At 44.9% G+C, this 14568-nt stretch overlaps 1 long non-coding RNA gene across 2 annotated transcripts in view; it reads left to right on the forward strand.

Annotated features, from left to right (window-relative positions):
- Window positions 1-14568, forward strand: part of LOC138674072 (uncharacterized) — a 119728-nt gene that overhangs the window by 51384 nt on the left and 53776 nt on the right. The window contains exon 3 of one of the 2 annotated variants that reach the window (XR_011320466.1): window positions 1493-2346. The exons of the other annotated variant lie outside the window; for it this stretch is intronic. This is a non-coding gene — a long non-coding RNA (uncharacterized lncRNA). Of the gene's footprint in view, window positions 1-1492; window positions 2347-14568 lie in introns of those variants that run through there. 2 annotated transcript variants of the gene reach the window in all.

Genomic DNA, 14568 nt, shown 5'->3' on the forward strand with positions numbered 1-14568 from the left:
CATGTAAACGCGTACAAACGCGGCGTTTTTTAGACGCATGCATTTCTTCCTGTGTTTGCGTTTTTGGTGCGCATGATGAGAAATTTCACAAGAGAAAAATCAAGATAACCAGACACCACCAATGGGACTAGAGAGGGCGTATATGATGGGATCTCTATATATAGACCCTAGGGCTACTGAAATTTTAACAGTTTGCTACTGTGTCCTGTGTCATGATGGATCTTCGCATGGAGAGCTTTTATTTCAACCTGGATTTCAGCTTCAAGCTGTTTCTTGCCTGTGCTTTTGCTTGGGACCAAGACCGAAATCGCGAAAGATGGAGGAGACAACGTAGGCGTTTTTGGAGGCACCCCATTATTGAACTACGTGAGAGCCATGGAGCCTATCACACGCTCTATGCCGAGCTGAATGCCAACCCAGAGAAATTCCATGAGTACATGCGAATGTCGCAAGAATCGTTCCGGGATTTGCTTTCTCGTGTCCAAGGAGCCATATGGCGACAGGACACCCAGCTCCGTAGAGCGATTCCACCCGAGGAACGTCTGCTGGTGACTGTTGTGAATTCTGTGGCTGAATTCACTCCTGTGGTCACAAGTGGTACTGCAGCTTCTGAGCTTCCTCCCTCAGGTGTTCTGGTGAGCTCGTTAACTGCTTCATTACTTAACTCCGCCTGATGCTGCTATCCTTGCTCCTTGTCAATGTTTCAGTGTTGGATCTGAGCTTCTCCTGATTGTTCCTGTGACCTGCTGCTCTGTATAGCTAAGTGCTTTTGCTTTTTTGTTGCTTTTTTTCTGTCCAGCTTGTCTTTTGTTTTGCTGGAAGCTCTGAGACGCAAAGGGTGTACCGCCGTGCCGTTAGTTCGGCACGGTGGGTTTTTTTTGCCCCCTTTGCGTGGTTTTGCTTTAGGGTTTTTTGTAGACTGCAAAGTTCGCTTTCCTGTCCTCGCTCTGTCCTAGAATATCGGGCCCCACTTTGCTGAATCTATTTCATCCCTACGTTTTGTCTTTTCATCTTACTCACAGTCATTATATGTGGGGGGCTGCCTTTTCCTTTGGGGAATTTCTCTGGGGCAAGTCAGGCCTATTTTTCTATCTTCAGGCTAGCTAGTTTCTTAGGCTGTGCCGAGTTGCCTAGGTAGTTGTTAGGCGCAATCCACAGCCGCTTTTAGTTGTGTTTAGGATAGGATCAGGTGTGCAGTCTACAGAGTTTCCACGTCTCAGAGCTCGTTCTTGTATTTTTGGGTATTTGTCAGATCACTGTGTGCGCTCTGATCGCTAAGCACACTGTGTTTCTGGATTGCCTTCATAACACCTGTCATTAGCAAACATAACAGGTGACATTAAGGTACGTTCAAAATCTAAACCAATGACAGTCCAAATTTAGGTTTTTCTGACATGTATTTTTTGTGTATTTTCCTTTTTTTTTTTTTTTTGGGTATCCACACCATAAAAAGAATAGATTATTATTTTTTTTGTGTTTGTTTTTCTTCCAGATTTCTGGCCACAGGAGAGATTTTATCATCCCTCCACTTCCAATACCGGCTTGGAATATCCACCCTGTCCGGAATAGTTGTGGACACCTGTCGGGCATTGTGGAATGTACTCCGGGATGAGTTTATACCCCTACCCATCGCGGACATGTGGCGTGCAATTGCAGAAAAATTCTGGAATGTGTGTGATTTCCCCAACTGTTTAGGAGCGGTGGATGGAAAGCACATCTGCATTATCAAACCTGCCAGAACTGGATCGGAATTTTTTTTAACTATAAGAAATATTTTTCTGTAGTGCTCATGGCAATCGCTGATGCGGACTGTCGCTTCATCGCCGTGGACATTGGAGCTTTTGGCCGTGGCAACAATTCCCAGACTTTCAAAAACTCGGATATGGGCTGGCGTGTGTATGGTAACAATTTCAATTTTCCCCCGCCACAGCCTCTCCCCAACACTCAAGGTCCACCAATGCCATTTGTTATGGTTGGGGATATGGCCTTCCAGATGTGTGAGAATCTACTGAAGCCCTATTCCAGTCAGGACTTGAACCACACTAGAAGGATCTTTAACTACAGACTGACCAGGGCCCGAAGAAAAGTAGAGTGTACTTTTGGCATTCTGGTCGCTAAATGGTGCATTCTTGCATCAGCCATAAATCTAAAAGTGGAAACAGTTGACGAGGTGGTCAAAGCCTGTGTGGTTCTCCACAATTACATAATGACTAAGGAGCGACCCAACATTGAACTGGATGAACCAGTTGCACACCCACTGCCTGATTTCCAGCATCACCCGCTGCGGTCACCTGCAGCCGTTGGTCTCATGCGGACCAATTTGCTGCCTTTTTTGATTCAGATATTGGCCGGGTGTCATGGCAGGACAATTTAGTGTAAATGTCCTGTTGTAACTTTATCTTTTCCCGTAACTTTCTAGAATGAAAATAATATTTCACATTAATCAACTTTAGTGTTGGTTGTGTTGACCGTGTCTCCTATCTTTTTCATCTCCAAACCAAGGTTTGGTTTCGGGCAGCACGGTGGCTCAGTGGTTAGCACAGCAGCCTTGCAGCGCTGGAGTCATGGGTTCTAATCCCACCCAGGACAACATCTGCAAAGAGTTTGTATGTTCTCTCCGTGTTTGCGTGGGTTTCCTCCGGGTACTCCGGTTTCCTCCCACATTCCAAAAACATATAGGATATTTAGATTGTGAGCCCCATCGGGGACAGTGATGATAATGTGTGCAAACTGTAAAGCGCTGCGGAATATGTTGGCGCTATATAAAAATAAAGATTATTATTATTATAAAAAAAAGGTTGCCTAAAAACGGGCAGTATTTGATCTGTATTAAATATCATTTTTTGTAATCCAAAACCAGGAGTGGGTGATACAGGCAGAGGTGCTAGTTATTATGTTAATATCATAATTGACCTCTAATTGTTCCACTCCTTGTTTTGGTTTGCAAATACTGATATAAAACACTGGCCACATACTGCTAGTAATGGCAGCCATGTTGCTTTATTGGTAAGCTTGTTGACGTCATTGCATCAGGATTCTCCTCTCATGTATCCATTGGACACAAAATGGAGAGACAATCACTGTCACGCTATCTATACTCATCAAGTCAGGTGTCAGAAATAATGAATTCATGATAAACATATACAGGCTCATGAATTCACTATTTCTGACACCTGGGCAGGTGAGCATAGATATGTAGCGTGTGACCACCATTGTCCCCTCAATTTGTGTGTAATAGATTATGTATAAAGCAGAGAAAATGGTGGTTATACAAGGCAGTTATCTACTCAACAGGTCAGGTGTCATAACTAATGAGTTTTTGGACACCTGACCTGTTCAGTAGAGGACTGCACTGTATTTCCACCATTTTCTCTTCATACTGCCACACTAGGCATAGACAAAAAGATTATGGAGATACATGTTATATTTTTGGGCCCACCTCATATCTGTATGCTAAAGACACACATATAGCTGCAGTCTTGTATTTTTAACTACTGGAGATATGATGTGGCCCAAAAAATAAGTGTGTGGCGAAATTTCTTGGCGCACGGTGTGTGTTGCCAGCGGCGATAGACACAATAAACCAAACATAATTGTGGAAAATCAAACTTGTTTTATTTTGTTAACAAAGTCAAAAACTTATTTATTTTACCGCGCCGGCTTGGGGTAGAGTGATGTAAACGGGGTGTGTGAAGAAGTGAGGCCTGGCTAACCGTGGATGACGCAGAGGTGGCAGGAGAAGGGGCAATGAAACTAGAAGGGTCTGGAAGTTCGTGGATGGGGCTTGACACATGAGAGGCTTGAGACGCACTGGAAGGGTGAGACAAAGCTGACAATACAGACACATCGATAGGTGAAGGGGGAGGAATACTAAGAGTTTGTTTTTTTCTGACTTTTTTGGGGGGTTTGCCTGGCAGGGAGACGCCTTGGTGGGCTCATATGCCGTAGCATGGTGGCGCGTGACCCATCAGGGTCCGGCTGCACTGTCTCACAGTCCATAGCGCTTGTCGAGTGAACGGCCATGCCAGGGTCCTGCTGCATCGTGGTGGGGGTGGTCCTGAAAGCCATGCCAGGGTCCTGCTGCATCGTGGTGGGGCCGGTCCGTAAGGGCATGCCAGGGTCCTGCTGCATCGTGGTGGGGCGGTCCTGAAAGCCATGCCAGGGTCCTGCTGCATCGTGGTGCGGGCGGTCCGAAAAGCCACGCCAGGGTCCTGCTGCATCGTGTTGGGGGCGGTCCTGAAAGCCATGCCAGGGTCCTGCGGCATCGTGGTGGGGCCGGTCCTAAAATCCACGCCAGGGTCCTGCTGCATCGTGGTGTCAGTGGAGGAGGTCCAAGCCGGAGCAGCGGTTGTCACGGTGGTGGTGGTGGAATATCCAACTGCACTCATCATGGTGTTGGCGCTGTAGTGGAGTCCGCCTGTGGAAGGAATTAAGGTGGCCGTGCAGTGGTATGCAGCAGAGGTCGGCATTGAGGTTAATAGTGACGGCACAGTTGGATATGCCGCCACTGTCTGCAGTAAATACCGACTCTGCTGCATAGCCTGCACATAAGCAGCATTGCAGGCCTGCATCACACTGAGCTGGAGATTAGGAGTAAGGTGTTCCGACATGCCCTGCTCAATTTGGTTAAAAAAAAATGATGAGCTGGCCTCTGGAGGTCGGCTTTCACTTGATCAAGGCTTTTGGTGATCTCCTGGATACGGGCATTCAAGAGGTTATGAGAAACATCCATTCGGTCACCTAAAGCCTTGATTGCTTCGTGTAAAACCGAGCTCAAGTGCAAAAACTCGGGCATGAGTGACCTGTCCGAAGTCCTCTGTCGCTGTCGGGATGAGCCCCCAAAAAATGGGGCAGTGGAAGAGGACTGCGAAAGGGGAAGACCTGATGGGCCAGCTCCCTGGTCTCCAGTTAGTGTGGAAGGCCCACCTGCTGCTGCGCTGCTGGATGGCTGGGACGGGTCCGTGGCTGCCGGATGAAGGACCGCTCCAGAACCTGGGCCGACAGTCGTGCTGTGTGTGCTGTGAAAAAAGGAAACAGAAAAGTAATACCAAAAAATAACCAGACGCCAAATCCTGTGGAATTTTAAAATACAGATTATGTCAATACAATACAACCGAAAGCATGTGACAAAAACTTACGTTCTCTGGACAAAGACCGGTCTTAAAAATGACAGAACCCGATGATACTTGTAGGTTCGGATCCTTGCTCCTGAACCACTGGCAGCACGACTCTCTAGGCGCACGTCCTTGTAGAAGCGGTCCTTCATCGAACGCCAACGTGTTTTTTTAAAATAAAACACATTTTGGTCTGGAAATGGACTTTTTGCCGTGCACAGACAACTGTGTGTGATGAGAGAAACTCCGGAGAGTTTCTTTCATCACACACAGTCAAGAGAGCACGGCCAAGGTCTCTGCTGCTTCACACTGCAGTGCAATACTTACCAAATGCACTACGGACCCATGGCGGGGCGTTGTCCCAGCGATCCCACATCGCTTGGGCCACCTCATTCCATAAACGGCAGAGCGTGGTGTTCATCTAATGCAGTGGATCCCGGCTGTCCCACAACGGAACTCGCTCCTGGACCAGTGTGATTAGGAGGTCGTTGTCGATCAGGTCATCGTTCCGTTGTGAAACCTAAAAATTAAAGAAAGTAATTAAAGTTTGCTCAATTACATAAGGAAAAGAAAGAGAACAGATGATGAGAAATGGCATGAATATGAAAGTCAACATACAAAAGGATTCCAGAAGAAAAAATTAAAGAAATACGAGTGGTAAAAAAGGAAGATTCAAGATTACAATGAGGAGTGTCAGCCTTGTATACGTACCCGCTGCCGTCTTCCCACCGGAGCTTGACTCCGCTGCTCCGGCCCGGTCTGTGCCTCAGTGGAAGTGCTCTAAAAAAAAGGAAAAATCAAATTGTCACATGTGTCGATGTGACAGTGAATACTTACCAAGCTGAAGAGGCAAATACTCACCTCACTGACATGCTCCACTTCCGACTGACGTGGCTCAAACTCCTCACCAGATGAAGACTCCGAAAAAGACATTCTGATGCATGTAGAAAGAAATAAATGGAAGAAATTAGGACATGTGGAGCCAAAAAATAGAAAATAAAGGCATTGGCTAGGATATACTCACATTGATCAGGGTCTTGTCCTCCAAAATGCGGCCTGCCAGTGTCTTGTCTTCCTGAGAGTCTGGTGAGAAGTGTCCTGAAACTGTCCCCAACCTCCCTTTTATCACCTTGATGGTAAGGGGCGGCTTATCAGTGTCTAGACATGGTTATATCAATTGAAACGCATGCGTTCAAAAACGCAACCAAACGCATGTGCGTAAAAACGCATGCGTTTCCATAGACAGCAATGTATTTTTTGGACGCAATCAAACACAAATGAACGCATGCGTTTCCATGCGCCAAATATATACCAAAGAGAAGAAAAAGAGCCACTCTACAAAGAACCGCACACCACAATAGGTAACAATATATAAAGGGTAAACTTTATTGATGCATAGTATTAAAAACATCCCCACAAAAACCCAAAGATCGTGCCGGACATACATGAAGCCAATGACCGTATGATAACAGTAAACATAGCGTAACTCCCAACCAGAGGTGACATATAAATCGTAATCTCATATGGTGACCTCAATCTTAGAACATACCCCCGAGGTGAGCTGTAAATGAAGGTGAGTATAAGCCCATGTATCAGAGCCTAATAACCTACGCTCTGTTTTCTAAAAGAAAACTACACCTGTATGCCAGCTGATGATGAGCGGACCAGGAGACCAGCCAAACTGGATATATGATTGTGAAGAATCCAGAAGGCAGAAAAAGGGTAAGTCGCCTGGAAGTAACGGTAACCACAGAGGTCCCAGTGAGAAAACAAATGGCCGCTGGTACCAGTCTTCAGGGCCGAACGTGGGACCAAAAAGGCATCGGGGAGGTCTCCAGGGAGAGGGCGGCCAGGATCAGCTTGGGGAAGGACCCTACGCATGTCGCCGTTACAAGGACGGCTTCATCAGGGGAAAGTGTACCAAACAGCGAACAATCAAAGTTTAAATACCTTAAAATGTGCGTGGGTGAGCGTGTAATCAAATCCGGAGGCCGGAACCGGAAGTGGTGTAAGGGAGAGGAAGAGCTGGAGAACAGGCAGGCGTCCCTGCCAACGGTACATAATGCGCACGCGCCGAAAAAGTATTCAGCGCGGCGCATATTACAATGAACAGCGCTGTTAAATGAACGCGAGTAGAGGGGCCAGGAATGACCTCAATGAATTAGATAAATAAGGAAATAGTGTAAATCGTCTTGAACCAAGTGATTACTTGGATGAAAGCATATAATATAGAGACCTGTGAAAGAAAATATTAATTAAGCAAACAAGACAAAAAAATCTTCATAATCAAATATATCCAGTTTGGCTGGTCTCCTGGTCCGCTCATCTTCAGCTGGCATACAGGTGTAGTTTTCTTTTAGAAAACAGAGGGTAGGTTATTAGGCTCTGATACATGGGCTTATACTCACCTTCATTTACAGCTCACCTCGGGGGTATGTTCTAAAATTGAGGTCACCATATTAGATTACGATTTATATGTCACCTCTGGTTGGGAGTTACGCTATGTTTACTGTTATCATACAGTCATTGGCTTCATGTATGTCCGGCAGGATCTTTGGGTTTTTGTGGGGATGTTTTTAGATGTTTTTAATATTATGCATCAATAAAGTTTACCCTTTATATATTGTTACCTATTGTGGTGTGCGGTTCTTTGTAGAGTGGCTCTTTTTCTTCTCTTTGGTACATGTTGTTTGCCACTTCTCCGCACCCCTTGTGTATATAGAATGATTATATTGTAGTGCGCCGACATCTGCTCTTTATATCCATGCGCCAAATAGACGCCTCTGAAAATTACTACATGTTGCATTTCCGCGGCAGGACGCATGCATCGTAAAAACGCATGCGTCGTCAAACGCAGCCAAACGCGTATAAAAAAACGCATGCGTTTTTAGTGTTAAACATAGGAAAACATGACGCATGCGTTTATATGCGGTACAAACGCAGCGTTCCTAAATGCAAGTGTGAAACCAGCCTAAATCTATTTAGTACAATCCGCCAACTCTAACAGATGGCTTAAAGTTAGAATCCCCGAGTAAATACTATTTGATGTTGAAAATGTTGTCACCCGAGGCCATTGGAACCCGGCAGATGACAGAATATGTTGTATAACTTCAGCGGAATACTAAGTATTTGAACGGGAATTACACTGCTTGAAATGGCATGCATAATGCATTAATAATCAGCACTGTGCACCATAAAAACCCATAATTATCAATGCATTGTATATTATGTTCGAATTCCTACTCGATAGGTGACTATTTTTCCATGGTGGTTGTGTAATTTCTATGATATTCAGATCATGTTAGAATGACTATAATTATGGCAACAATATAAATGTAATTAAATATGACTAATCAAGAACAAGCAATTCAAGAGAAGTATTTTAGCACATATCTTAAATTAAGCATTATTTATTCAAAACTATATTAGTCTCATATACACAATGTTTTATTCAATATTTTCAGCAGTGTTCATATGTGAATAATGTCTGAAGCTACCATAAGATAAATAGACAAGAAGAAAAGAACAAAAGGATGTAACTCTAAATAGAAAAGGACATTGGGTAAGCCATCTGCATAATTGTTTCACCACTAGCTAGCCTGACCGTGATGCAGCTGATATCCAATTATTATTTGCTCCTATTGCTGCCCTGGGAAAATGTGTTATAAATCAACTCTAATTGAACTCAATCCCTAGTGAGATTGTTTCATAAATTTGTACTGTTAAAAATTGTAAAAAGGTTCAATAACAGATAATAGCAATAAAGGCAATATGAAAATATTAACCCCTTGACTCACTTTGGCTTCTGTAAGATTGCTCTCACAAAGTGTATTGGGGGACACTCGCTTGGCACGGGATTGACGTAGTCAGGCACGATTTTTGAACACAAAAACAGTCCATACGGTTTATTAAAGGGTCATAAACCGGGTTATGCACAGTTCATATTATACATTCCATCGAACACAATAGGCACCAACTGGTGATGTTAACTTGCAACTAGTGTTGAGCATTCCGATACCGCAAGTATCGGGTATCGGCCGATACTTGCGGTATCGGAATTCCGATACCAAGATCCGATACTTTTGTGGTATCGGGTATCGGTATCGGATCCATAGTGAGGTGTAAAATAAAGAATTAAAATAAAAAATATTGATATATTCACCTCTCCGGCGGCCCCTGGACATCACGCTGGTAACCGCAGGCTTCTTTGTTTAAAATGAGCGCGTTTAGGACCTGAGGAATGACGTCGCGGCTTCTGATTGGTCGCGTGCCGCCCATGTGACCGCCACGCGACCAATCAGAAGCCACGACGTCATTCCTCAGGTCCTAAATTCCTAGAATGAGCGCGTTTAGGACCTGAGGAATATATTTAAGTAAATAGGGCAGCACACTGCAGCGCCAAAACATGCAAACTTGAAAACACAAAATTTGAACTGCATTACTGCACTGAAAATATGAAAAATGAGAGCTTTTAGCGCATAAAAATGGCCAATTTTATGTGTACCTCGTAGCCACGATAAGGCATCTCTCTTATACGAGGCCCTACGCTTGACCTACCTCTCTGAGAATAAACGTCTCCATCTGAATGGGTACATGTGAAACCTCTCCTTGGACTCAAATTCTCTCTCACTGTGGAGGGGTATTGGACCTATTATAATTAAAACACCTGAAGCTAGGAGGCGGGGAGTGCACGATCAGAAGGCTAGAGAATACATTTCAAAAAACCTGATCTGCACATCCAAACATAGACACAGTGTGAACAGGTGCTGAACCCAGAGTCGCCAACTCGTATATATTTAAGTAAATAGGGCAGCACACTGCAGCGCCAAAACATGCAAACTTGAAAACACAAAATTTGAACTGCATTACTGCACTGAAAATATGAAAAATGAGAGCTTTTAGCGCATACAAATGGCCAATTTTATGTGTACCTCGTAGCCACGATAAGGCATCTCTCTTATACGAGGCCCCACGCTTGACCTACCTCTCTGAGAATAAACGTCTCCATCTGAATGGGTACGAGTTGGCGACTCTGGGTTCAGCACCTGTTCACACTGTGTCTATGTTTGGATGTGCAGATCAGGTTTTTTGAAATGTATTCTCTAGCCTTCTGATCGTGCACTCCCCGCCTCCTAGCTTCAGGTGTTTTAATTATAATAGGTCCAATACCCCTCCACAGTGAGAGAGAATTTGAGTCCAAGGAGAGGTTTCACATGTACCCATTCAGATGGAGACGTTTATTCTCAGAGAGGTAGGTCAAGCGTAGGGCCTCGTATAAGAGAGATGCCTTATCGTGGCTACGAGGTACACATAAAATTGGCCATTTTTATGCGCTAAAAGCTCTCATTTTTCATATTTTCAGTGCAGTAATGCAGTTCAAATTTTGTGTTTTCAAGTTTGCATGTTTTGGCGCTGCAGTGTGCTGCCCTATTTACTTAAATATATACGAGTTGGCGACTCTGGGTTCAGCACCTGTTCACACTGTGTCTATGTTTGGATGTGCAGATCAGGTTTTTTGAAATGTATTCTCTAGCCTTCTGATCGTGCACTCCCCGCCTCCTAGCTTCAGGTGTTTTAATTATAATAGGTCCAATACCCCTCCACAGTGAGAGAGAATTTGAGTCCAAGGAGAGGTTTCACATGTACCCATTCAGATGGAGACGTTTATTCTCAGAGAGGTAGGTCAAGCGTAGGGCCTCGTATAAGAGAGATGCCTTATCGTGGCTACGAGGTACACATAAAATTGGCCATTTTTATGCGCTAAAAGCTCTCATTTTTCATATTTTCAGTGCAGTAATGCAGTTCAAATTTTGTGTTTTCAAGTTTGCATGTTTTGGCGCTGCAGTGTGCTGCCCTATTTACTTAAATATATACGAGTTGGCGACTCTGGGTTCAGCACCTGTTCACACTGTGTCTATGTTTGGATGTGCAGATCAGGTTTTTTGAAATGTATTCTCTAGCCTTCTGATCGTGCACTCCCCGCCTCCTAGCTTCAGGTGTTTTAATTATAATAGGTCCAATACCCCTCCACAGTGAGAGAGAATTTGAGTCCAAGGAGAGGTTTCACATGTACCCATTCAGATGGAGACGTTTATTCTCAGAGAGGTAGGTCAAGCGTAGGGCCTCGTATAAGAGAGATGCCTTATCGTGGCTACGAGGTACACATAAAATTGGCCATTTTTATGCGCTAAAAGCTCTCATTTTTCATATTTTCAGTGCAGTAATGCAGTTCAAATTTTGTGTTTTCAAGTTTGCATGTTTTGCCGCTGCAGTGTGCTGCCCTATTTACTTAAATATATACGAGTTGGCGACTCTGGGTTCAGCACCTGTTCACACTGTGTCTATGTTTGGATGTGCAGATCAGGTTTTTTGAAATGTATTCTCTAGCCTTCTGATCGTGCACTCCCCGCCTCCTAGCTTCAGGTGTTTTAATTATAATAGGTCCAATACCCCTCCACAGTGAGAGAGAATTTGAGTCCAAGGAGAGGTTTCACATGTACCCATTCAGATGGAGACGTTTATTCTCAGAGAGGTAGGTCAAGCGTAGGGCCTCGTATAAGAGAGATGCCTTATCGTGGCTACGAGGTACACATAAAATTGGCCATTTTTATGCGCTAAAAGCTCTCATTTTTCATATTTTCAGTGCAGTAATGCAGTTCAAATTTTGTGTTTTCAAGTTTGCATGTTTTGGCGCTGCAGTGTGCTGCCCTATTTACTTAAATATATACGAGTTGGCGACTCTGGGTTCAGCACCTGTTCACACTGTGTCTATGTTTGGATGTGCAGATCAGGTTTTTTGAAATGTAGGACCTGAGGAATGACATCGCGGCTTCTGATTGGTCGCGTGCCGCCCATGTGACCGCCACGCGACCAATCAGAAGCCGCGACCTCATTCTCAGGCACTAAACTCCTCATTCTAGGAATTTAGGACCTGAGGAATGACGTCGCGGCTTCTGATTGGTCGCGTGGCGGTCACATGGGCGGCGCGCGACCAATCAGAAGCCGCGACGTCATTCCTCAGGTCCTAAACGCGCTCATTTTAAACAAAGAAGCCTGCCGGTTACCAGCGTGATGTCCAGGGGCCGCCGGAGAGGTGAATATATCAATATTTTTTATTTTAATTCTTTATTTTACACATTAATATGGATCCCAGGGCCTGAAGTAGAGTTTCCTCTCCTTCAGACCCTGGGAACCATCAGGATACCTTCCGATACTTGGTGTCCCATTGACTTGTATTGGTATCGGATATCGGTATCGGCGATATCCGATACTTTTCGGGTATCGGCCGATACTATCCGATACCGATACTTTCAAGTATCGGACGGTATCGCTCAACACTACTTGCAGCTTTATATTAACACTTCACTTACGGCTTTAACTCACATTTACGGCTTTGTCTCACAGACACTAAACATGCTGGACCTCTCACTTCGCCCAGTTACCATGGGTGTCTGTACGCCGTACTCTTCACCAATGTCCCAAGTCCCATACAGCGCATATGACACTGGGTCGCAGACTCTAAACACGCCGAACCTCACTCCGTTCAGTCACCGTGGGAGACCACACAGTTCATGGAACATCACAAGCACCAACATACGACATTACGGTTTGCAGCAACTAAACACGCTGGTCCTCCCCTGACCAGTTGCCGTGGGTTACCACACAGTTCATTTCACACAGGTACCAACAGTCTGTACAAGTACCTGACGGGAGCTCCTGCTCCACCTGCTGACTCCTTGTCAGTCCTCTGGGAAAGCTGCCTCACGGGAATCACCAACTTGCCTTTGCAGCATATCTTAGTCAGTCCAGACCCACCGAAGGACGGTTGCTTCCCCACATGAACCGCACGCTGACTCCTTGTCAGTCCTCTGGAAAAGCTGCCTCACGGGAATCACCAACTTGCCTGGCGGCATATCTTAGTCAGTCCAGACCCACCGAAGGATGGTTGCTTCTCCACATGAACCGCACATGTGACCTGTCCAGGTGCTATTCAGGACCTCGTCCAACACCCCAGGCCACTAGCAAGTCCAAAGTCCCACCATGTGCTATTCAGAACTCCTACTCCCAGGAAATTCCACACAGGTTGTTCAGTGTGCTATTCAGGACTCCTACTCCCAGGAAAATCCAACACACCCGGCTCACCAGGTCCAAAGCCCCACCATGTGCTATTCAGAACTCCTACTCCCAGGAAATTCAACACAGGTGGTTCAGTGTGCTATTCAGGGATCCGGTCCTACTCCCAGAACCTCCCAACACACAGGCTCTCCAGGACCCTCCACTGGAACCACACAGGTCACTTACAGCGACCATACACAGGCACCTGTGACCCACACCCTGGTCACATTATATACCCTTAACCACTCCCCTGGATGGGAATGTGGATGTGTGGCTAGTTTGTCCCGCCCATCTCACACAACTAGCCTAGTAAATCTCCCTTACAGCTACACCATACATACACACTTGAGGGACTACAGGTCCCAGAACAACAACATTGCATCAGACTTATTACGCAGACTCCCTCTGCGACACATATCGGCCATTCACAACACAGCCAGTCACTGTTTCACCCCGATTATCACAATAGATATGCCTCCATGCACATCCCAAAGAGCACTCACAGCGCCCCCTAGCTGTCACAGGGGTCACTGCATCATACATCGTGTACATTCTGCGTTTGCAAGGACATTAGAATTTTTATAACAACTCATTCTTATACTTATCAGAAAGTTGAAAAATTAATAGAAAATTTAAAGACAATGACAGGACTAGAAATGATGGTTACTGCTTGAAAGAAAAAAATAAAAGGTTTGTGCTTTGGTTCATTGTCCTGTTGTATGATGAAATTAGTTCTAATGAGGTGCTATCCAAAGGGAAGGCAAAGTATTCCAAGTGAAAATGGGATAATTCAATCAGCATTCAGGATGCGTATAATGCAGAATCACTAGATAGTTATTCAATGTATTTTTTTTTTTATTGGAAAGTAAAAGGCATAATACAACCAACAGGGCTAAAATGGAAAAATACACTAATGTGCTGAAAGTAAGTGTTGGATTCAAATAAATGCCTATGCTCAGTTAGCAATAATATGTCTGTCACGATTCCACCATTCACGGTGTCCTAAGGTGAGTGACAGTTCAGTCGCTCTATAGGATCAGAGGTGTGCTGGGCTGTCAGTATTGTGAGTTTCAGCCCAGCTGCACAATCTGTCAGGACCTGCAGAGTTTTCTCCAGATGTCACCCATTTCTGGTGATTACCTGGCTATTAAGCTGGCTGGCTAATGTCAGATCATTGCTAGTCATAGCTGTGCTCGGTGGTGTGTCGCTCTGTGCTCTGTGTTCTGTTATTCTGATCTTTGTTGCCAGACCTCAAATTTGCTTTTTGACTACTTTCTTGTTCTACCCCTTTCGCCTTTGCTTACTGCGATCTTAGTTGACTGATCCTTGACTTTGCCTC

Source organism: Ranitomeya imitator, chromosome 4 (assembly GCF_032444005.1).
Source record: "Ranitomeya imitator isolate aRanImi1 chromosome 4, aRanImi1.pri, whole genome shotgun sequence".
Classification (NCBI taxonomy): Eukaryota; Metazoa; Chordata; class Amphibia; order Anura; family Dendrobatidae; genus Ranitomeya; species Ranitomeya imitator.